Source organism: Leopardus geoffroyi, chromosome A1, assembly GCF_018350155.1.
Source record: "Leopardus geoffroyi isolate Oge1 chromosome A1, O.geoffroyi_Oge1_pat1.0, whole genome shotgun sequence".
NCBI lineage: Eukaryota > Metazoa > Chordata > Mammalia > Carnivora > Felidae > Leopardus > Leopardus geoffroyi.
In genome coordinates, this window is record NC_059326.1 from 216,225,271 (window position 1) to 216,249,855 (window position 24,585).

General features: G+C 36.3%; 1 pseudogene; it reads right to left on the minus strand.

Moving 5' to 3' along the window:
• The window catches only part of LOC123582923, a 79,684-nt pseudogene extending 71,742 nt beyond the window's left edge, over nucleotides 1-7,942 (minus strand).
• Nucleotides 7,943-24,585: the final 16,643 nt, after the last annotated feature.

Below are 24,585 nucleotides of genomic sequence, written 5' to 3' on the forward strand. Positions count from 1 at the left end.
ACGGACCGTGAGATCATGACCTGAGCTGAAGTCGGACGCTTAACTGACCAAGCCACCCAGGCGCCCCAAAAAACTCATTTTTTAAAAAATAAATGGGTTAATATGTTTAATAGGGCTGTCAGGAAATACTAAAACAATCACTACAAAAACATTCAAGTATTGTTTAACAAAGACAAATATATTGAAGAGTCATTGTTGCTTATTCTTAAATTTCTGATGTATTTTCTCTAATGTGATGTTAGTTATTCCATTGGCGTGGAGGTTCCTCATTCAAAGAGTCCAGAGTTGCAATGTGCATATCATGACCTCATTCTGTAGGTGTTAATACTCTTTCTGATTTTACAGAGAGTGAATTCAGATTTAGATGTAAACTAGTCTTATAAATATTACATTTGAAATACTTGGTTATAAATTATCACAGTTTATTATCACTTAACTACCAGGATTGTTGACGAGGGGTTTTTCGTGCAATTCTCTGGTGTTGTGATAACTTCATACCTGAACTGTTACAAATTCTGGCTTCTAGCTTTTTGTGGATTGTGCCCAATTGAATTTTCCATCTTGGCAAATACAGGGTTTTACCAACTGCCCCTGTGTTCCTCAAGACTAAGAAAAATGAAGCTCAAATTCACTCCATTTGCAAATACCTTTAAAAAAAGTCAGATTTGGAATTTTTAATTTTACTAGTTTTTGATATGTAAATATTTTAAAAAATATTTTTCCATTTCATTGTTTGCATTTAAAGGAATGTAAAACATATTTTTATTTTTCATTTTTTTCCCCACTTGGTTTTCCAGTAAGAACATCAATAAAGGTACTAAATCTATTCATTAGATGGAAATCCTTAATTTTTAAAAATTATGATTACAGAATTTTTAAAATTTTACTTTTCAACATCACAGCCTCTAGCAAATTACTCCCCTCATATCAGTGATGTCTTTTTTTTAATGTTTATTTTTGAGAGACAGAGAGAGAGGCAGAGTGTGAGCAGAGGGGCAGACACAGAATCTGAAGCAGGCTCCAGGCTCTGAGCTATCAGCACAGAGCCTTATGCAGGGCTCAAACTCACGAACCGTGAGATCATGACCTGGGCCAAAGTCAGACGCTCAACCAACTGGGCCACCTAGGCGTCCCATATCAATGATGTTAAAAAAATTTTTTTTAAATGTTTATTTTTGAGGGAGACAGAGACAGAATTCGAGTGGGTTAGGGGCAGAGAGAGGGGGAGACACAGAATCCAAAGCGGGCTCCAGGCTCTGAGCTGTCAACACAGAGCCCCACCCAGAGCTCGAACTCACAAGCTGTGAGATCATGACCCCAGCCGAAATCAGACACTCAACCGACTGAGCCACCCAGACGCCCTAATCATGTTTTAAATGTAATTATTAAATGCCTATTTTGTATGATAATGAAAGGGAGGAATTTGCTCTGTACTTCAATTCCCCTCGCAAATGAAGGAAATACAGTTATTTGTCTCCCTCTTTCACACCAAAGTCGTAGGAATCATATTCAGACTGTTATTTTGGTGCTGTCAGTGATACCTCCCGGTTTTCATGCTTTTTGGGAAATCACCTCACACTATGGCCTTGATCACTTGACTTCTTTTGGTCAATGGAGCACAAACAAGTATATGGTGGAAGGAGAAGTCACTGGGGCTCTCTCATTAGGGCTTGTCTCCTGGAAGTGTTCTTTCTTGGAACTTAATCGTGATGTTATAAGGAAGAGCAAGCTATCACAGGCAGGTGTGGCCAGTCCCCCAGCTGAGCTGCAGTACTCAACATCAACTTGCCAGCAAAGTGGCAAGAGGTTGCTTCAGCCCAGATCAACTGCACCAGCTGAAGATAAGTACATTAGGGATGGACTGTCCCCACCAGGCACAATCCACTTGCAAAACCCTAAGCCTTTAAGATCTTGGATGAGTTTGTTCTATTGGAGACTGATCACTGATTACATTGTTGGTAAACATAGGATATGAATTTCACAGATGAATCATTATGCATTAACAAAAAGTATCAAAACCTTTAGGAACATTGGAAAGTCCTGACACAAATGAGCATGGACTTTTGTAACTGACAACAAGCATTCTTTTGATAGCATAGTCCTTCCTAAGTACCTTAGGCAATTCATTTAATTTTTCTTCATGTCATTTCTATCATCCATAAAATGGAAAAATAATAATAAAATTAAATTGCATGGAAATTGTGGGGATTCAATAAAATAACATGTGAAAATTAACCTCTCCAAATCTTTGACACATGGATGGCAGTTAATAAATAAGAGCTGTTATTATTATTATTATTATTATTATTATTATTATTTTGTTACATTCAGAAATATCATTTTAGTGTGACAAATACATCCACTCTTCTTCATATATTTTCTTGGCTCCTTATCTTAAAACTTCTTGAGGAGAGATGAGCACTGGGTGTTGTATGGAAACCAATTTCACAATAAATTTCATATTAAAAAAAAAACTTTATTACTGCATAATATTCACAAGTAATACTTATTACTACTAATAAGCAGAGATATACTGCTTCTTTAGTTACAAATATAAAATTTCCCCTTTTTTTTTTGATCCATTCTTTTCAGATTTTCTCTAATATTTCTTCCAAATTTCTATTCCAGGTCTACATAGAAAACAATAGATTGATGTTTTATTGGGAGAATAATTTTATATTTACTTTTGTCTTTTATTGCTAAACTTTTCTTGTCACTGGGCACTATAATTCTCTTTTTTCTTTTTTTATCTATTCACATAAACGATACCATAATTTCCGTCTAATAAAACATTCAATGCTTACAAATACATACTCTGACATCCTTCACATTCAACTAAACCATAAATTGGGCACGTTACCAAAGATAACTCTTGGGAGTTTTTTGTCAGATATTTCCATTACTGAAAATAATTTCCTAGGTTTTACACTTGATATCTGTCTGTGCCTAACTTCAGTAATTCTGTATTATGGAAGAGATTACTGGGAGCCACTTGAGTTCCTTCTACAGGTGGCAAAAGATGGCTTAACAGTTTTACAACACCCAATTTGTGGTACTACATTGTTGAGGAACAAACACATCTCTTAATTGAAAATTGACAGCTTTGGCATTAAATTGAACTAATCATTACATTCACACTGGTCTCCATTTCCTGAAGCTCTATTAAGTCATTAAGATGCCAGGACAATTTTCTCCACAGGTGTGGAAAACCAGATCCTTGCCTATGGCAGACTTAATTAAGATAACAGCGGGATAGTTACATTTAAAAGGGAGAAATCAAAGACATGATAACATTTCTCAAAGTGCCCCAAATGAGAAGAGTAGTTGGGGAGGGGCCTAATTTTTGTTATCTTATTTCAATTGTGTTGCATACAGATTATCTATTTTGTAGATGTGTGCTAAATCTGTAACCAAATCATGATTAAAAGAAATGAATCATAACTTTTAAATGATATACTTACTGAGTATGTCTCTATTACACGTAGACAATGTGACAATGAATACACGTGAATACACGTATTCATTGTGACAATGAAACTATCACTGGCTTACAATAGTTTTGGGTGTTTACAATAGCACCTCTCCATTCAGGAAGAAAATGCCTTGACATTATTTTAAACAGCAAGATATAATAAAGATTTTCTAAACCCAAAAAATACAAGAAACTTTATCTCTTGCAAACAATTTAAATTTCTTGGTTTGAGTCTAGAGTTCACATTTGGGGCTATTTTTTATTCATAATCTCGATTTAAAATCTGATCTTATTAAAATTCATAACATATAGAAAGACATTATTAAAAAAAATAAGTGTTTCTGACTCTTTTAGAATTCTCTTTCTTAAACAACATCCAAATAATATTTCTTTCAAATGTTTCCAACACTTGCTACTTTTCCTAAGCAGTCCTTCTCTGTGTATAAGAATTAGATTCTGAATTGTCTAATCAGTAAATCTGCCATCTGGGAAATTGTTAATGATTCTATGTGGGAATTTCAGATATGCCCTGCTTTGGAATGGAACTTTCATCAGGTGTTTGGATATTTTGTTTTTTTATCCTATTGAATCATTGATATAGTGCCCATCTTATTATGTTTTTACATTTACCATTTTCACTAATAAATTACTTTTGGGTTTTCATGTCTTCTTTATTATTCTATGAATTAAGTTCTTATTTCATGGGATCTAACATGTTGAAAATACATGAGTTGCTTATATTTGCTCAAAACAATGTCATAAATATATTGTGTTATACAAGAAATTGCCCGCCAAAATTTCTTTTGGTTAGATCAACAGATTATTTCTCTAGCATGGCCTAAAATCACTGTTTGTCATCCACTGTGTAGATATAGACACTCTTGTGACATGTAGCTGAAATAAATGAGAAATCAAACCAGTCTCGGGATGTTGTCTAAGAATCCTAACTGTCATGATGGTATATTTCAAATTTCAAAACTATTAATCATGAATTAAACACTTTATCATAGTAAAAAATCCATTTTCCACTCAACCCAAATCCAAATATTTCCAGAGAGGCAAGATTGGTGGAAATAACTTTGGTTTCCAAAGTAAGCATGTCTTCTTCAGATTCCTATTTTGTCACTCACTAATTTTGCAATCTTGAGCAAATTATTTAACTACTGGCGAACTTTCAATATTTTTAGGATCACTGTGAGGATTAAGGAAGATGACTCGTGTAAATGATACATTGGTCTGGTGTATTATACACATATGATACGAGGTAACTAAGTCCTTTTGCTCTGATGCTAATGTTAGTAGAAGATTATACATTTATGCATGCACATCATTATTTTATTCTTCCTAACAGCACTCTCCATATTGTTTATATACAAATACACTCTAAGAATACAGGCAGTGCCAAATTCTTAACTATCATGTCATATCAATTTTCCCAATTTGACCTGTGGTAAGTGACCAGTGGCATGACAATTCTTTTTTCTCCACTTTTCACTGCATGGAAAGTATGCCTCTCATCCATCCAGAATCTTAGTTGTGATGCAAGTCAAGTACAATCGTATAGATAACCAAGTAAATGCAATTCTAAATGTCAACTTGTATAGGAAAGATGAATCATACTAGTGACTATATAGAAATCATTTTGAAAATTAAATGATTTCAAAAATTTTAACCCTTCCCCCAAATTGGAATAGAATTTAAAAATTTAATCTGTTAAGTATTATTAAATAGAATATTTAATTATGTGTTAAATTCTGTATTTTCAGAATAGAACTCAAGAAAATTAGCCACCTACTTGTTTAAGATTTCCTTGTTTTGGGGGTGCCTGGTTGGCTCAGTCGGTTTAGCGTCCGACTTCAGCTCGGCTCATGATCTCACAGCTCACGAGTTTGAGCCCTGCATCGGGCTCAGTGCTGACAGCTTGGAGCCTGGAGCCTGCTTCGGATTCTGTGTGTGTGTCTCTCTCTCTCTGTCCCTAACCCACTTGCATTCTGTCTCTGTCTGTCTCAAAAATAAATAAACATTAAAAAAATTAAGATTTCCCTGTTTGTAAGTCTATATACAAAATGTGAAAGCATTGATACGCGTGGTACTGTCAGATTCTAGAAATACGCATTTCTTCAGAGAAACATAAATTTATACTTCAAACAATTTTTATCTCATTCCGTTAAGTTTTCAATATATTTCAGTATACATTTGGTACTATAAAAGTAGAAGATTAAATTGCAGTTTACATCTATTTGTCTTTCTATACTTAACATCTCTATTTGTATGTATCTATCTATCTCCGTCTATCTGTTATGGGGTACATGGTCTCTCAAAAATTCCTCTGTTGACTCCTTGCCCTCTAATAGCTCAGACTGATTGTACTTAGCGACTGGGTCGTTAAAAAGATAAGTGAAAATGAGGTAATTAATATAAATGTTGTCTTGATTTTAAAAAGGAAATTTAGACATAGATGGATGCAGAGAATTCTATTTTGAGGCTATCTTCAGACACAAGCTGCACCATTAACTCATGTCTGGGTCTCCAGCCTGCTGGTCTACCCTGCAAATTCTGGGCACAACTTCCATAATTGCAGAGCCAACTCTTTAAAGGAAATCTCTCACTTTCTCTCTAAATCCATTACACACAACCTGTTGTTTCTGTTTCTCTGGAGAAGCTTGACTAATGTATCATTTGTATATATAGAGAGAGAGTGGGAAAAAAGAATTTTTTTTTTTTAACAGAGAGGTGAGAATTGAATACTTTCAAATACACAAGGCCTTTTACTTATTGTATTAGGTAAAAGTTGTGTAATGGAACCAAAATGCAAGTGTTATTTCCATGGAGATACATAAAATCTATAAACTGTCCGTAACTTAAAGAATAGCTTCTGCAGATCAGATAGATGTGGAGACAGAAAATAATGGTGATTATCGAATTGTTAAGGTAATTTTACTGGTAATTTAAAAAATAATATACCTATTTAAAAACCTCAAAACTCACACACATATGACAATTACATCATTTGGACATTTTCACTTCATACTGAAAGAAAATTAAAACGTGTAAAAGTATAGAGATGCCTGTGGCCACACACACACATATACACAAATAGGGGATAATAAAACTAAAATGTTTTCAGGTTTTGTTTACTTAGTTAATACATAGTGGTTTAGATGAAATGAAAGTGCATTCTTAAATTTTTAACAGCTGGATATTATGTGTGAAAAAACAGTCTGCAATTTACATTTTGAATGAATTTACTAATACTTTAATTTTATATCATGATTCTTATTTTATTTATTTTTTTTTAATATTTACTTTATTTTTGAGAGAGAGCTCAAGCAGGGGAGGGGGGGCGGGGAGAAACAGGATCTGAAGCAGGTTCCAGGCTCCCAGCTGTCAGCACAGAGCCCAACACGGGGCTTAAACTCAAAAACTGGGAGATCATGACCTGAGCCTGACGGAGTCCAGCTCCAGCAGTCCAGGGGTTCCTGAAGGATGAACGGCGTTGGCGAAAAAGTGAAAATAAATAAAACAAAAATAAAAATGGACACAGACAATGGTAGCGTGTCGGACTGGCCGCTTTATTGTGGCAAACGTGGCATTATATTTGCTAGCAATTTCCTTATAGCGTGCGCCATCTACGTTTTCCGGCATTACCTAACTCTAGAAACGTTCCTTTGTGTAATCACCCATTAAGGAACAACATGGTTATTTTCTTGTAACGTTCCCTCCTGCCCTTTGCTTATTGATTAATTTCTTACATTATTTTCATTATGTATCTACATTTATCTATAATCTATAAAGCATTTGCTTTGCTGTTTTTGTGAAAAGTCATCTCTCTCTCAACACCTCAAGTGGAACAGTTACGGGGACATGACCTCTTAGTTGTTTCCTCAAACCATTTGTGGTTTGAGGAACAAAAGTGTTTGCCTTGGTCTGAGGTTTCAGAAGGGGGCCAAGAGGGCCTTAGGAATCCACACCTTAGGCATTCTCAGAGAGACAATGCACCTGGGAACTAAGGAACCATTCTGTACCTTAACGGACTACATTCAATCATCATCTGGAATGCCTTCTGAGGGCCAAGGGGGCCTAGGGGTTGGAGGCACTTGTGCCCGTAGATACACTCCTTTGTTGCCAGAGTGGGGCTTTCAAATCCATTTGTCCCTTCCTTGGCTGGCAAACGTATGAGGCTATCCTTCCTTTAGGTAGAGGAGTCTTTTTAGGGGGTGGCAAGGGCTAGAGGTAGGGCCGCACAATTTCCTTGCAGAACCTTATTTCCTTCCTCAATGGTTCTTTTCCCAGGGGGACTGTCGAGGGCAATTCCCCAACAGACAATTCCCCAGGTACTTTTATTAAGGCCAAATTACATGAAAACGGAAGTACAAGAAGCTTCACTGCCGGTGGGCCGCCCTGCAGTCCCGATCTATCCACCGCCCAGGCCCTGCCATCAGGCTGGTTGCATAGCTTGCCTTCCGGCATGAGCCGAAGTGGGTGCTTAACCAACTGAACGACGGAGACACCCCTATATCATGATTGTTTATCCAATATGTTCCTACATTTTAAATCTAGTAACGTTGGAAAACTATGACTTTTAACAAAGGGGCAACATTTAACAATGTGGAGAAAATGCTATATGAAAGAAAGACTTTGATTTGTCTTCAATAATTCTACTTAGTTATTTTAAACACGTTTTAACGTGTATAAGCAAATTCTGAAATGCCCCTATAGGTAACCACGGATAGTCCCTGACTTGTCTGTATATATCATATGGAGCTCAAAGAGCTCACCTACATAAGTCACAAATTAAAATACAGTGTAAGTATGGTACTATGCTAGATAATAGAGGATTATTACACACAGGATGCTAAGGCAGAGAAAGGATATCCCAAACACTTCTCAGAGAAAATAAGCCTTGTACTTAAAAAAAGCAGATAAATAAGAGTTAACCAATAAAGAGATTAGTTTAAACAGGTTTAAGACAAATACAGAGTTCTGAACTGATATACCTTGCATGAAGGGTATATATGGTGAATAGCTGAAGGCTAGAATAGAGATATACCAGGTTGGTATTATTTGGATTAATGCCAATTAATCTAAGAATTTTTTCCTGATAGCTATGAGAGACTTTTTGAAAATTTTATGACATTATCAGTTGTGAGTTTTAGAAAATTTTCTCTAGACCTAGTTCTCTAGGATGCATTAGTTGGATTAAAGCTGCTATAATATTTTATGACTTTCAAGCAATTACTGTTTAGGAGATCAAATAAATTGATCCAACAGATGTTGTGATTACATTCTCCTAAGGAAAAATTTATTTTATTTAAAAAAATAAGTTTGTTTATTTATTTTTGAGAAAGAGAGAGAGCATGCACTTGTGCATGGGGAGGGGAGGAGCAGAGAGAGAGAGGAGGAGAGAGGATCCTAAGCAGGCTCCACACTGTCAGTGCTAGGAGCCAGACGTGGGCTCAAACTCACAGTGCGATCATGACCTGAGCTAAAATCAAGAGTCTGACACTTAACTGACTGAGCCACCCAGTCGCCCCAAGAAACATTTACAATAGAAAGTTAGGCAATATACTGTAAAGAGCACAATATGTATATTTTTATTTCATTTTTATCCCAGAGGTCCTAAATCATTCTTTTTTCACTTTCAGGACTTTGCTATTATTGGGACCATGCTGCAAGAATTAAGAATATGGCTTTAGAACTTTAAAATTATTTTCACAAAATTTTATTTATTCTATCAGTGTAACACGGTTCTGCCATTCAATACACTTTACAATTAGTACTGGAAGTCTGAGTATAACATTTTTCAGGTGTAGCTAAACCATAGCAGGTTATTAAAAGCATCAGTTAGAGATATGTAATTATAAAGTATGTGGCAATATAATTATAACCGTGAATTTTTCTTTGTGCTTTTGCAATATTGATAGCATTTAATACGCCATTATCTAAAAATATATAAATTATTCTTTAAGACTGTCTCCTTTTATCTCTGAACGAACATTATCACATAAAATTTTCAATAACAGCATTTGTCTATTTTTCTTTTTTTTTTGATTTTGGCTTTTAGTTCTTTTACTATGATTTTTTTTTTCTATTCATGTATTGGGAATACCAAATCTTATAAATTTTATGTAAAATATAAAATAATATTTTGGGGGCGCCTGGGTGGCGCAGTCGGTTAAGCGTCCGACTTCAGCCAGGTCGCGATCTCGCGGTCCGTGAGTTCGAGCCCCGCGTCGGGCTCTGGGCTGATGGCTCAGAGCCTGGAGCCTGTTTCCGATTCTGTGTCTCCCTCTCTCTCTGCCCCTCCCCCGTTCATGCTCTGTCTCTCTCTGTCCCAAAAATAAATAAACGTTGAAAAAAAAAAAAAAATTTAAAATAATATTTTGGTTTTATGCAATTTCATTTTGAGAAGTGGCTCCAAATATTGTTTTGAAAAATAATGTAATGTTCGTTATTCATTATAGTAACATTAAGAATTCAGTGAAAATTATTTTTAGTAATGAAGATTTTTAAAAATATGGATTTATAGTGTTTTTCAGCACTTAATTTTTTCAGATATGCTTGAGGTGACATACGCTGGCATTTTTCATGTCCTGGAAAAAAATGAAGAATATCCAGCAAAACTAGAATAGTTGGATTTTATATTATCAAACAAACCATAAATGTAACTGCTCATGTCCAGACCACCCATGCTCAAAGAACAGTGAAAATAATATAGGTCCTTTTTATTAATCAAAACCTAAAATGCAAGAAATTGCTAAATATATGAATAAAAGTAGATATTTGGGGGATAAAAAGATCCATTCTATCCCATTTTGTTTTTATAAAATTGTTCAAATCTGAGACATTCATTAACAGTGTCACATTGCCTTTTAAACTTAACATGCTTTGCTTTGCTTTTTTAGAAACAATCTCATGTATGGTTATTCTAGACAAACTGCAAAATACAGCAAAATTAATTATCTTTTGTTGGTCTTTCCCCAAAATACCATCAACATATAGGCATATTAAATTAAATTATATAATCAAATGTACGTGTGTGTGTGTGTGTGTGTGTGTGTGTGTGTGTGCCACAATACATTGCAAAAGAGAGAGCAGTAAAATTAGGCTCATAACAAATCTGGATTATGCACATTCATATATTAATCAATAAAGTAAACAAGAAGGTGTGCCTGGGTGGCTCAGTCTGTTGAGCATCCAACTTCGGCTCAGGTCGTGATCTCACTGTTTGCGTGTTCGAGCCCCACATGAGGCTCTGTCTGTGCTGACAGTTCAGAGCCTGGAGACTGCTTTAGATTCTGTCTCCCTCTCTCTCTCTGCCCCTCCCTGACTCACACTCTGTCTGTCTCTCTCAAAAATAAATAAACATGAAATACGTTTAAAAAAATTAAAAAAAATGATGTAAACAAGAATCCAAACCTTTAAAAATGCTAACAAAATTTTATAATTTGTTTCATTATTTAAAACCATATATGTAATACTTTAACATGCTTATTTTATGTTTTAAAAATGTATCTAAACGAACATGTTTTAAGCTTACTATGTAATTATAAGTGTATTAGAGATACTTGTTTTTTTTTTTTCTTGTAGAGAGAGAACATGTTAGAAAGAAAAATGTTTAAAATTCAGATTTACTCACGAATCTTAATTTCTTTTCTTCTTATGTAGTCACTCTTTAGTCACTCATTGGTCACTTATAGACTTGACATAGAACAACAATTAGGGGCAATGACTTAGAGCAACCAATGGTTTCCAACTCCAAAAATGGAATAAGCATATATTCTCAGCATTGTTTTCATGGTATGTATAGACATGGGTCTTTTCTATTCTTGCTTTATGTACTTGTTCATTAATAATAACAATTCTATATGTTTTTGGAGAAGCTCCTGAATCATATGATAATCCAAAACATAAACAAAGTCAGATTGTGTTAAAATAAGAGAAGGGAGTATGGATGTCAGTTAAGTATTCCTAACATCTGCAATATATCTAAGGGCATCCTTGAAACTCTTTTGTATAGATTTTTGCTTAATGCTTTCTTGGAGACTTATCTGGAATATCTATGTTAATATCGTATTACAAAATGCACAATATCTTTTCCTCCTTGAGGTTGTTGACTTTGGCTTATGATATGGAAAAATGATATGCAGAGTTGGCACACCATGGTTAAGCTTGGATACTTACTAAACATTAAACGCATTCACAACTTTTGAGACTGTTTAAATAATGGTAGGGTCAGACCATTGATGAGATGTGAGGTTGATAAGTCAACAGTTCAATTGTGTAGTAGATTATTTAATTTATTAATCGACTGCTTACTTTAGAAAGATGTCCTGGAAATTCATTTTATTCATTGTAAGAAAGGTGATAATAATAAAAAAAATGTGCTTAATATCAGTTCACACTAGTTAATAAATTCAAAGCACCTGTTCAAATAACTCCAGGTGAATAGTATCACTTTTGGATACACATTTACACAAAAAATATTATACACAAAGGAAACTCAGGATATAGAAATGATCCATTCCCACTGAGATCAGCTAAGGAAAATTAAACATAATATTATATACACCCTGAGACAGAAAACAGTGCATATCAAATTTGTCCCCAGTTGAAGCTGTAAGCAAGGATGAGAACTATCTATGTATCTGTGATCTATCATCTATCTACATATCTATCATTTATTCATCTATCATCCATCTATCATCTATCTATCATCTATCTATCATCTATTATTAACCTATTTATATATCTAGTAATTTAGTAGAAAAACACAACTATAAAATATCTCTTTTCACCATACCATTCTTTCCCATTTTTACCTAGTTTTGGGCCTCATTAAGGGCATTTTTTTAAAAATAAATTTATAAGGTCTTGGTGTGCATCATACATTTATAGTGAGGGAAGACATTTATTTTTAATTATGTGTATGAAATTACAAATTGTGTGAAATATGTTTTTTTATTTGAATAAGGTAATGCCAATGTATCTCCCCTAACATATCTATGCTCTCATCAAAACGAATAACCATTAGTATATAATTACTCCACATACAGTTGCTTATTCATCATACTAAAATCATATGATAACTTATTTATTATAGTCATTTACTATTATTTCTGTTATTTTTCTTCTATTTTACTATTTATCTGCTTCCTGAACACTTGTGATATATTTATTTTCACAAGTGATTAATATATAAGCGATTAGTATTTAGTGATTAATATACAACATTCCATTTACAATAAAACTTCCATATTTCTGGACACATGGAAATATAAAAATTAATACCTTGCCAAGGATTCTGATTATCTGGAACTCTATGGGCTTTTACATAAAATATAAGTCTGTACTCCACAAGGGTTGAGCTGTGGGATGTTTTCAAAAGTATCTCTAATCTCCACTCATCTTGTATTCTCTCCAACAGAAATCCAAGCAGCCTGGTTTTTTGCATAAAATTCTGATTGAAGTCATATCTATCTAAGAACGTTTAATATGTTAAAATATGCTAAGAGTTTGGAAACTTCTGATCAAAGTGGCTATCAAAATGCAAAATATTACTGTCATTGTTCTCAAAAGGTAAATAGCAATCATTCATGGGCTTGGGATGCTGCCCTCCAGTCACTGTGATCTGATCTGCTCCATGAAGCTGGTTTTCCATTGATTAAACGCTCTTATCTCTATTGCCAAGTTAATCTTGTGTGGCATCCAAGCTTTTATTTTATCTTCTTTACACAGTCTCCTTCAGGCTCTCCAAATGTGAGTAAACTTTAAAGAAATCACAAACCAGCAGTCATCTTTTCGTTCTCAACAAGTTGTTTTTCATAAGACATTCTGTATGTTGCTAAGTTCTCCTTAGACACAGACTTCCTTCTCTTCAAGAAATGAAAATAACTGTCACGTAATAGAAGATTTTGCTCTCCCCTAAGAAGGACTATTACAAATATGTAATCAGGCAAGGCATTTATGTGATAGGCTCAGGTCCTCATGGGATGAAGGAGTGGGGACAGGAATGGGAGGTGGAGGAGTTCAATTGCTAGCCATGAGTTTGGATAACTTGTTTTAACATTTCTCAGGAGGAGGATTGTTTTCATTGTAACAGTAGCTCCTATCCACAGCAATATCTATTGTATTGCTTAGCTAATGTTCATTTATCAGAAACACATAATATACTTAAAGTAAAACAGTTCCTTACAGGATGACCTTTGACGTTGGCAAAATCTAGCACTCACCACATAAATTGTGTGAAAGTTCTAGTTTCCTGTGGCAAGCACAGAGAATATAGCCTCCTCCTTGGATACCAGTATCAGGCTGGAGAAGGTCAGTGGACCTGACTTCTTGAGTCTACGGAGTTATTAATATAAGAGACGTATTTGGGGATGTCTCGATGACAATCGTTACTCTGGTTGAGGTTCTGCCAGTTTGTGGGAAACCCCAAATAGGTTTTACTGTGTCTCTCACAGACAAAGCAGTATATTGTAACAACTCAGCCCAATTTCCTAGTGCTGTTTAAAACAGTATTTATTAAGCGATATCTCCTGATCCTAACTTTTAAGATCCTGAGGATGGAGTGGAGAATGACCAGTTCTCTCGAAAGTAAGCAGTGAAGAGAGGAGATGCACCATTGCCACCGCTAAAGCACGAAGACTTTAGGTTAGACGTTAAGAATTAGGGGCATCCAGGGGCGCCTGAGTGGCTCAGTCGGTTAATCGTCCCACTTAAGGTCAGGTCTTGATCTCACGGTTTGTGAGTTCGAGCCCCACATTGGGCTCTGTGTGGGCAGCTCAGAGCCTGCAGCCTGATTCAAATTCTGTGTCTCCCTCTCTTTCTGCCCCTCCCCCACTCACATTCTGTCTCTCTCTCAAAAATAAACAAACATTCAAAATTTTTTTTTAAAAAAAGAAAAACAATTAGGGCACCTGGGTGGCTCAGTGGGTTAAGCCTCTGACTTTGGCTCAGGTCATGATCTCACGGTTGGTGAGTTTGAGCCTGTGTTGGGCTCTGTGCTGACAGCTCAGAGCCTGGAGCCTGGTTCAGAGTCTGTGTCTCCCTCTCTCTCTGCCCCTCCCCCACTCACACTCTGTCTCTCTCAAAAATAAATAGATATTTAAAAAATATATTAAAAAAAAAGAATTAGCTTTCCACACAAAGGGATATAGGGTTCAAATGACACTTTCTAAAACCTATCATATTACCTTATATTACCTTATATATTCAAAAACCAGAAATACTAAAAAGGATCATATAATGAATAGATTGCACAGTGGCCAATGTCAGAATGAATGACATTGATGCCTTGTGACTTTATAGGAATGACAGAAATACTGTATCTACCTAAGAGTCTGTAAGAGCCATGCTGTGGTATATAATGCGCGAAAACGTTATCTGAAATTTGTTATAGCATAGCATAGCATGGCATATTCACATTTTCTCAAAAGTCTTCCTGTAAGAAAAATATTCACCCAGGATTGTGTTCTACAGAATACCATGAGGTTAGTACATATTATAATTGTCTTCAAAAACAAACATTTTACTAATCATATATTGATCATAAAAATGATAAATTTATTATTTTGATCTATCATATACTTATTCACCGTATTTGAGGCACTGCATGCCTAAGAAACCATACAAAAAGGCTGAATAGGGGCGCCTGGGTGGCGCAGTCGGTTAAGCGTCCGACTTCAGCCTGGTCACGATCTCGCGGTCCGTGAGTTCGAGCCCCGCATCAGGCTCTGGGCTGATGGCTCAGAGCCTGGAGCCTGTTTCCAATTCTGTGTCTCCCTCTCTCTCTGCCCCCCCCCCCCCCGTTCATGCTCTGTCTCTCTCTGTCCCAAAAATAAATAAACGTTGAAAAAAAAAAAAAAAAAAGGCTGAATAAAGTGATTTTCTATCTACTCTCAATCTACCATTTCTCTCTCTCTCTCTCTCTCTCTCTCAGTATTTATCTATCCATCTTAGTCATGAATATTCTTTTTTTTAAAAACTGTTTATTTATTTTCGAAAGAGAGAGAGAAAAAGGGGGGCATAGAGAAGGGAAGACAGAGGATCCTAAGCGGGCTCCCCACTGACAGCAGAGAGCCCAAAGCGGGGCTCAAACTCCCAAACCATGAAATGGTGCCCTGAGTGGAATTTGGACACTTAACAGACTGAACCACCCAGGTGCCCCAGTCGTGCATATTCTTATTGTCCGATAGTAAGAGAAAACGTCTGCATGATTCATGACTTACCTTTCACTTAGCATTTAATCCTTTTCGGTGTTTTGGTGGCAGAAAAAAAAAATGCTGTTCCTTTTGTTTTCCATGTATGCTGATTTAGAATGCCACTTTTGGGTTTTGAAAAAGATTGGAACTGAAAATGACTTTGGTTTCACGTGATTTTCTCAGCTAACCCCCTTAGTTCCATCTTTCAATGTGTCCAGAGAAGCAAGTACAGAAAGAGGTTCTCTCAACCCTTGGACGTGACATTAGGGGCACCCGTGTAAACCAACGGTGGGGGGGGGGGCAGAAGGAATCACAAATCACTCACACTTAGTTACTGCTTCTATGATTCAGTCTGAAAAACTAGTTCTGGAAACTCTGAAGTTCTCAACAACTCTGACCCATTTTTCTGGACTTCAGAAACCGCTATTCTATTTTCCATATCACCACTTTTGAGGGTGCCATTTTATACCACATAGTACCATATATATAAATATATATAGACTACTTCAAAGAAGCATGTGTGTAATTACATTTTTATTGAGAAACTGTAAATAAGATTGTTAAATATTTCAGACAAATACGTGGGCATTTTGTTGCTGATTTTTTTATTTTATTTTATTTATTTTATTTTATTTTATTATTTTATTTTATTTATTTTTGTTTTTCAGTAGAAGTATTTGCCAGTCAAAAATGTGCTGGATTTTGAGTTGCTTTTTGGTAATATGGGAATCCAAAAAAGTCTCTGGCTTTGGTGACAAAATTATGTAAATATATTATTATGGGCTGAATTATATCTCCCCAAAAGCAGAAGCCCTAACTTCCAATGTGATCATATGTGGAGATGGGCTTTCAAAGAGGTGGTTAAGGTTAAATGAGGTGGTAAGATGGGGCCCGAATCCAATAGGCCTGGTGTCCTTATAACAAGAGAGACATCAGAGGTCCGTATGAGCAGAGCAAAGGCCTTGTGAGGACACAGAGAGAAGGTGGCCATCTTCAAGACAAACTGCAAAGACACAGGAGAAACCAAAGCTGTGCACACTTTGATGTGTGACTTTCAGCCTGTGCAAGTAGGAGAAAATAAATTCCTTTTGTTTAAGCCACTCATGCTTTGACATCTTATTATGGCAGCCTCGCTGACTAATACTAATTCATAGATCGTAAGCAAATCAGACTCGGGAAAGGTTAGGGACATGGGAGAAGTGTGTCAGTCTTGTCATCAGAACATGTTTTCAACACTCACCGTGCTGTGCAACACAAACCCAAGTTAAGACCCACGTAACGTGCCTGCCGTTCGACCAGTACCTGGTTAGAATTAGAAACAATGACTGAGTATCAGGATTTTTAGATTTTTGGTTGTATGCAAGTGTCTATTGCCTCAAAGTTAAGAGGGCATTAATCATTTAGAACTCTGTTCTGGGAGTTCGAGGATGGGCCCTGTAAGTTCCGACACCGTAGAATCTCTCCACTGATGGGGCACATTTGTCGCGTGTAATAGGAAAACAGAATGGTTTTGTTTCCCCAAGGACAGAGGACCCAAGGGATGCTGGAGCTCCAGCAACACTTACATTAACCCGTTACCCTCTGTACAAAGACTAGGAAAAGATTTGGATTAGGAGAAAGAGAAATTGTGATTTCTTCTAGGGCATATCTATATCTATGGTAATGTCTGTGCGGAATGTTTATGAGGCCCTTAGAGTCAAGGACAACTATCTTACATTCTCTTAGTGAAAACTGCTCAGGCATATCCATGACAAAAATCAGCCGTGTTATTATAGGTATAAATATGTTGTTTTTCCTGATAGACTGTTGTCTCCTTGAAATCGAAGGCCATGTCTGGTATTTCACTTTAACTCTTAGAAATCTGAAACAGGTCTTCTTTAACTGAGACATTGATTGATTTATTTTTTTCACCAAGAAATATTCCTGTTACTGATTATCTGACTAGGAAGGAAGTTGGTAGGAAGACTGGCTAAATGAACGGGCTTGTTCTTTGTAAGCACTATAAATGATATAGAAAACGAGAAAACCACTTTCATACTAAAGTGATTAAATAATGCATTTGTGATCTAAAACTGTTTGGGCTTGCAGCTTTTTTTTTTATAAATACAAGCTATAATTCATCGTCTATTTTATATCTATTTTGCTGTAACACTAAAGAAAGACCAGATTTTTTTTTAAAAAGAGTATCCTAGTGTAAACAAATTGTACCACTTTATTTTCTTTTAATACAAGATCCATGAAGCAAAGCTGAAGCCGCTTATGAGAATTGTGCGTCTCTAGAAAGTTGCTTTTGTTTTCATTTTTTTTGAACAACGCTCGTGAACTATATATGATTAATAAAGATTTCCTTTAAGGCAAAAAAAAAAATAGCCTTGAAATATAGTCTTATTGTCAAATATACTCAGGAAATATATGAATTGTCATTTGTTTTTGGGATGAGTAATCAGATAAGAGCCTAGTTAAATAACATACACTTGCTGTATAATAAAAAGATGTAATACTTGATATTTCATGCCTCTATCCTATATTGAGAAAATAGTCATGATTAAGTATGGGGTACAATAATATGCCTCAGTGCCTGTGACGAAGGAAAAAGAAAGAAAAAGATTTTCAAATTTCCAAACTATTTTTAGTCAGGTAGGCATCAGTAGAAGATCTGTACCATTTTTCAGCTCATACTTTTCCTGTCGTGTATCTTAAAAATGTGTCCTAGGATTTTTAAATTAAAATACAGCTCTCCATTTTAGCCAAAAATTATGTATAGTATTTAAAGACTAAGACCATAAAAATTTATTTTTTTTTTATTTTTTTTTTTTAATTTTTTTTTTTCAACGTTTATTTTTTTATTTTTGGGACAGAGAGAGACAGAGCATGAACGAGGGAGGGGCAGAGAGAGAGGGAGACACAGAATCGGAAACAGGCTCCAGGCTCTGAGCCATCAGCCCAGAGCCTGACGCGGGGCTTGAACTCACGGCCGCAAGATCATGACCTGGCTGAAGTCGGACGCTTAACCGACTGCCCACCCAGGCGCCCCCAGACCATAAAAATTTAAAACAAAGAAGTGAGATTCTGAACTAAAATTTAAAAAATGCATTATTTTTTTTTTAATTTTTTTTTCAACGTTTATTTATTTTTGGGACAGAGAGAGACAGAGCATGAACGGGGGAGGGGCAGAGAGAGAGGGAGACACAGAATCGGAAACAGGCTCCAGGCTCTGAGCCATCAGCCCAGAGCCCGACGCGGGGCTCGAACTCACGGACCGCGAGATCGTGACCTCGCTGAAGTCGGACGCTTAACCGACTGCGCCACCCAGGCGCCCCAAAAAATGCATTATTAATATCCTACTTTCGAAAGCAAAATAAACAAGTCCATAAGAAGAGCAGTTAAAAAAAAAAAAAAAAAGGAGATATTTCAACCATCTGTTTAGCAAATGCAGCACCTGAAATATTTTTAAAGAATAGGGAATAAAAACCTTATTTAGAAATCACTTATATTACTTACTAATCTGTCTTGTGAAAGAAAATTGATTTTTAAGACTGAAGTACAGACTATTTGTGTTTATTCAGTGATGAAACTGCTTTGTAATTAGAAAAGTGTAGGCAAAATGATCTTTGACATAAATATTTTTCATAAATTTTATTGCTTTTGCAAGATCAACCTTTTTATGATGAAAACATAGAGAGATGCTCTTATTGGAGTCAGAATAACTATAGATTTTTAAAAATAATAAGATACAATGTATAACATAACTTCAGATGCTGGAGTTGCTACTATTTGTATGTTTTCATCTAAATACATACACAACTAAAAGACTTGATAATAAATAATTTTGTTCCACTGCTCGTTGTCTAGGTGAGATGTGGATAACCGAAATAAATGTTAGATTTTGAAAATTCAAGGACATTGACATTTACATTACATACCACTGTTTTAGACCATCTAAGAGATTAAAATGACTTTTTCTTGTTTATTTTGTAAAGACTAATTTTCCTAAATATATTTATCAGTGGAAGGCACTGTGTTCAGAGAAAACCAGGGTTCTCCAGTATGAGACCTTCGAACACACTGACCTCACAGTTTCAGTCTTATCTCCATAGAAAGCCAACTTCAGATCCTCCCGCCGTGTCCCTGAGGAAGAGCATCCCTGCCTTGTTGGAGGTTAATCCTACCATCTGTGCTCAAACCTCTGTTCCAGCTCCTCTCACCAGCTTTCCTCGTCCTGCATCTTTTAACACTTTTTCCTTTTTCTATTAGCAAATTTTCCTCATAGTACCTGTACGTTGAAATCTCCTCTATTTTAAAACAAATACAATGCGATATAATTGCCTTTTGCCACCAAGTTCCTTGAATGACCATTATTTATGGACTGTTCTCACTTCTTTACTCGCAAATTCCCCATCAATCTGCTGCAATTACATAGATCTGTAATATCTGTTTTCGCAAACCTGTGTTGCCCCAGAGTACCTCTCTTAAACCAACATCCATCCGTTTACGTAAAACAGACACATGAGTTTTATTAGTTTCCATTTTTGTTTCCACGGGGTTTACATGTAATTATTTATCTGTCAAGGTTTGTTGGTCATACTTTATTATCACCATTCAAGTCTGTCTTTTATACAGACATTTTCATTGTTACTTTATATCATTTTTCACCTACTGTATCCCTTCTTTAAACTTGTTATATTTTAAATTTTAATAAGAGAGACCTTGATAAAATATATGTTTTATTGTGTTCTTCCAGCCTAAAAACACTTTAGTGACTCTTTTGCTGCTGATCAAATTGTTACATGAATGTTTGGACAGATCTTACCTGATAAAGCCCTTTGATACCCATACAGAGCGTCATTGGGGCTAACAGTGAACTTAACAAAGACCGTGCTCTTATGGAGTTTATGTTCCAGATAAGGAAAATCTCTATTAAATAAAAATTGCAGTGCCTCGGAGGCTCAGTCAGTTGAGCGTCGGACTTAGGCTCAGGTCATGATCTCTTCGTCTCTGGGTTCGAGCCCCACATTGGACTCTGTGCTGACAGCTCAGAGCCTGGAGTCTGCTTCAGATTCTGTGCCTCCCTCTCTCTCTGCCCCTGCCCCACTCGTGCTCTCTCTCTCTCTCTCTCTCTTTCTCCCCCTCAAAATAAATGGTAAAAAAAAAATTAAATAAAAGTTAAATCAAGGTGAAAGATGGTGCCTTAAAGTAGGACTATCAGAGATCTCTCTGTTGAACATGAACTTGAATTAAACAGGCAATAAGCTCTGCTATGGCTGGAAGAAGAAGAATGTGTTGGGACTGTGTTCACTATGAGTCTAGAGATAATGGGAAATCCTGTTGTATAGTAGGCTCTTGAAGGATATTATCGAGTTGTTTTCTTTTTTTTTTTTTTCTTAAGTTATCATTATTTGCTTGTTTGTGCTTTTACTCCTGGGCTTTAAAGCTTTGTAGGATTTTATTTTTATTTTTTTTAACGTTTGTTCATTTCTGGGACAGAGAGAGACAGAGCATGAACGGGGGAGGGTCAGAGAGAGAGAGAGAGACACAGAATTCGAAACAGGCTCCAGGCTCTGAGCTGTCAGCACAGAGCCCGACGCAGGGCTTGAACTCACAGACTGCGAGATCATGACCTGAGCCAAAGTCAGATGCTCAACCGACTGAGCCACCCAGGTGTCCCAAAACCTTGTAGGATTTTGACAGAAGATATCTAATCAACTTGGCAACTGTATTATTAAGATTATAGAGGACGTTGGCCAAGATGGCAACATAAGTGACCTCTGAGCTCTTCTGCTCCCTCAGATGCACCGAATACACAGCTGTACGAGAAGCAATTATCTCTGGAAGAAATCCAGAAACTAGCTGAGTGGCTTCTATACGTGGGATTAATGACAAAATACCCACTTCGAAAAAGGTAGGAAAGGATGTCTCTATAAGCCAATAAATGCCATCCCTGCCACTGCTCTGTAGAGCTATTAGGGAACTGAACTCTCAATGTTCTCTCTGAGGAGTGAAGAGTTTTGACCCCATATCTAGCACCCCAGCCCATGCAACAGCAGCTCTCAAAACCTCTAGCTCTAAATGCCACTGAGACTTCATCCATGAGACCCAGAAGATCATAGAAAACACAGAAGTAGTTTTTAACATGTATGCAAGTGCTAGGCATGGCTACTAGGGCTCAGCACAGATGGATGGGGCAAGCAAAACACCACCTCCTAGTCCTTCCCTGGAAGGGGTATCTGCATCCTCTCAAAGCTGCTGCCTGAGGCCCACCGGCTTTTAATTTAGCACATATTAGGGTCTGGCTTGAATCCTCCCCAGGGAAGGAAAGTTGGCAGACACCTACCTCACTTTCTCCTTCTAGCCAGATTGCTAGCTTCTCCCTGGGAGGATCTCGTATACATATCTGCACAGCAACTTTTACAGTTGTGCCCCAGGAATGGGCTTCCAGATAGCCTGGCTCTGATAGCCAAGGACCTTCCATTTACAAGTCCCACAGGACTGAAAACAAGGAAGCCGTTCGGAACAGGCTCCCCATCCAGGGCTCAGCACGGAGGGAGCAGACGAAAGCACCCATGTCCCAGAATGTCCCTTAAAAAGTTTGTCTGCGTGTTTGAAAAGCTGCAACCTGGGGCCCATGTTTCTAATGAGAACAAACGCAGAGACTGGCTATAAAGCTATTGGAACTTTTAAGATAAAAGTGACAGGAATTTGGTGGAAAATGTGCTGGGGAGGAGAGTTGAAGAGGAAATACCAGTAGCAGTTGACTATTCACTGCAGGCAAAAAGATAATGGTAGATTTGACCAGTAACACAAGTTGATCATATAAGATTTGACAGACATGTTTGCTGTTGTTGTGGTTTATTTAGTTTTGAGGGACATAGAGAGAGACAGAGCTCAAGCAGGGGAGGGGCAGAGAGAAAGGGAGAGTCTGAAGCCAGGCTCCAGAGTCTGAGCTGTCAGCACAGAGCCCAACGCGGTGCTCAAACTCATGAGCCCCGAGATCAGGACCTGAGCCGGAGTCAGACACCCAACCGACTGAGCCACCCAGGTGCCCCAGACATTTTTTTTAAGTTCAGGATTTATCAGTAAATTGGATATGTTATATGAGTGCAAGGCAGACAAGAGAAGTTTAAAGAAAGGAGACTCCGAAGGCCAGATGAGTATTGAAGAGAGAACATCTACTCTGTAGGGAATCACTGGATTCAAGACAAGATAGAATTTTAAGGAGATATAGTCAACTATGACTAACATTTTCAATAAATTGGATGAAAGAAGTCTGAGAATCGACTATTAGATCTGAATACAGGAACAGCCTTGGTGACCTTGTTACAGGCAACTTGATGGATGATGGGGGACATTTCTCACGCATATCTCCAAATTCCTTTCTTCTGTCTGACAGAGTGCATGGATTGAGAAGTCATTTTGAGAAGAATTTATTTAAATGTTAGGTCCCATAAAATAGAAAAATTGTAAGGTGTCTTAAAACATAACTTCTGTAAAATCAGCTTTATTAAGTTTGATTGCACTTTATCTATATTTCTTTTAATGAATTTCTTTTCTTGAAATATTTGATCAGCTTGAATATGACTAGATGAAAGATGATTTTTCACAAATATTATTAGAGGTGATTTTTCATGAATCTTATTGACCACGATTTTATAAATCTCTCCCCTTGTGGGTTTCAGGATAGTAAATTTTTATTTAATTTCCCAAGATTTGAAAAATTTCCAAAGTTTCCTTAAGGCCCATGTTCTAAATGGAATTAAATAACTAAACTTTAAATGTCGCTTTGGCTGGGGCACCTGGGTGGGTCAGTCAGTTAAGCATCTGACTGCAGCTCAGGTCATGATCTTATGGTTCCTGAGTTGAAGCCCCACATCAGCTTCTGTGCTGACAGCTCAGAGCCTGGATCCTGCTTCAGATTCTTTGTCTCCTCCTCTCTCTGCCCCTCCTCCACTCATGCACTGTCTGTCTGTCTCTCTCTCTCTCTCTCTCAATAATAAATAAAAATTTAAAAAAATTAAATGTAGCTTTGGCTATTGATTATTATAACATTATAAATGCCAGTATACCAAACAAGTCTATAAAGATTAAAATTAAAATTGTGATACTATTATTTTGACTTGTAATAGTATTTAAACTTTTATAAATTTTTTACAGTAGTTCTTATTAGCTCTAACATAACCCTGAATTTACAGAAACTGAGATGAAATTTCCTATGAAATTTCCTATTTGAAACTATTTTATAATTGGTTTTATCATTAAATACATTAATTTATTATTGCAATATTATTTCCTTCTGATAATATCTACAGTTTATAAGCCATTGATGCATGACAATTTAAAATATAACTCAGGCCCTTTTCTAGAAAATTGCTTGAATTTAACCAGAAGTTAAAATTTTATTTGTAAATTAGAACATCATTTGTCAATATTTTGCTAATTAGATGTGATGGTGTTCTACAGAGTCAATGGATAGTTAATCATGCCACAAATACGAAGGGCTAGAAATGATACTGACATTGTAGTAGGTGCTTATTGGATTTTCAAAATTCAAACCTGAAGAAAAAGCTAGTTGTTTATTTATGAATACCTAGGCAAAATATAAATTTAATCCTCTGTGTGTGTGTGTGTGATATTAAAATTCAACAAATCAGTATTTTATTATATGTTATATGTTCAGAAATATGCTTTTATGGCCAATTTATTTCATTTTTAAAAATCTCTCCTGTCAACTCATTAAATTGATTTTATTTTTCACTTAATAGCTTCCAATCTGCCACTCAAAGATGCTAACCTGAATTATGAATTATTGGTGATTTAGCTAACTACTGAGAAATTAGGTTTTAATTCCAAAAAAGAAGGAGATATTTTTAGTTCCTTGAGAGTAGAATACTTTTAAGAAGAGACAGAGGGGCACCT